At 38.5% G+C, this 1,288-nt stretch overlaps 1 protein-coding gene across 1 annotated transcript in view; it reads left to right on the forward strand.

Moving 5' to 3' along the window:
* The window catches only part of WIF1 (WNT inhibitory factor 1), a gene marked incomplete at its 3' end in the record, with an annotated part of 67,643 nt that overhangs the window by 15,912 nt on the left and 50,443 nt on the right, over nt 1-1,288 (forward strand). The window lies entirely within an intron of this gene.

Genomic DNA, 1,288 nt, shown 5'->3' on the forward strand with positions numbered 1-1,288 from the left:
GAGTTCTTTCATGTATTCAAAATGAACTGGAAAACGCTTTACTATACTCCTTACATTCACAGCGTTTCTCTCTAGTGTGAATTCTTTCGTGTTGTTGAACAGAACTAGAAAAAGTAAAGGCTTTCCCATATTGTTTACCTTCACAGGGTTTTTCTCCATTGTGACCCCTTTCATAAATTTCAAAAGAACAGTGCCAGCCAGAGATTTTCCTATGTATCTTACATTTATAAGATCTATCTCCAGTTTTCACTATCATGTGTCTTTGAATGCTTGAGAGAGAACTAAGGACTTCCCCACATTCCTCACATTTATAGGGTTTCTCTCCAGTGAGTTCTTTCATGTTTTCTAAACATAACTGGGAGAAATAAAGGTTTTCCCACATTCCTTGCATTCATAGGTTTTCTCTTCAGTGTGAGTTCTTTCATGTTTTCTAAACATAACTGGGAGAAATAAAGGTTTTCCCACATTCCTTGCATTCATAGGTTTTCTCTTCAGTGTGAGTTCTTTCATGTTTTTGAAAAGAACTGGAAAATCTGGAGGCTTTATCACATTGTTTACATTCATAAGGTCTCTCTCCAATGTGAGTCCTGTCATGACTTTGAAATGAACTTGAAAAACTAAAAGATTTCCCATATTCTTTAACTCATAGGGTTTCTTTCTAGTGTAAGTTCTTTCATGTTGTCAAACAGAACTGGAAAAAGTAAAGGCTTTTCCACATATCTTACATTTATAAGGTCCATCTCCAGTGTGCATTACTCCATGTCTTCAAACACTAGGAGAGAAATGAAGGCTTTCCCACATTCCTTACAGTCACAGGGTTTCTCTCCAGTGTGAGTCCTTCATGAATTCAAGAGGAGTGGAGGTAACAGAAGGCTTTCTCCACATTGCTTATGTTTATGTGGCTTCTCTCCATAGTCCTGATTTTTGTACGGTTTGGATCCAGTATGAGACAGGATGTGCCTGTTACAGGGTGAATGACCCATGTAGGCTAAGATTAAGTAACTTGCCCAGGGTCATACCTTAGTCACCTGCAGAGCCTTGGTTTGAACTCTGGCAGTCAGATGCCAAGGTATGTGTGTATGTGTGTATATTATTTCACGTCTACATTATGCAAGGGTAGGCCAAGCTGTTCATCCAAATCCATTTTTAAAAGGCAGTTTCATTTGGAGAGTCCCTACCTTACAAGGAAAATATCAAACCATCTGAGTCAAGATCTAGTTCAGAAGCCAAATAGAACTAATACAAAATCCTCTTGGCTCCAGACTGGCTGAATGTCTTCGATTCCTAA

Source organism: Galeopterus variegatus, unplaced genomic scaffold, assembly GCF_000696425.1.
Source record: "Galeopterus variegatus unplaced genomic scaffold, G_variegatus-3.0.2 Scaffold3265, whole genome shotgun sequence".
NCBI classification, from domain to species: Eukaryota; Metazoa; Chordata; class Mammalia; order Dermoptera; family Cynocephalidae; genus Galeopterus; species Galeopterus variegatus.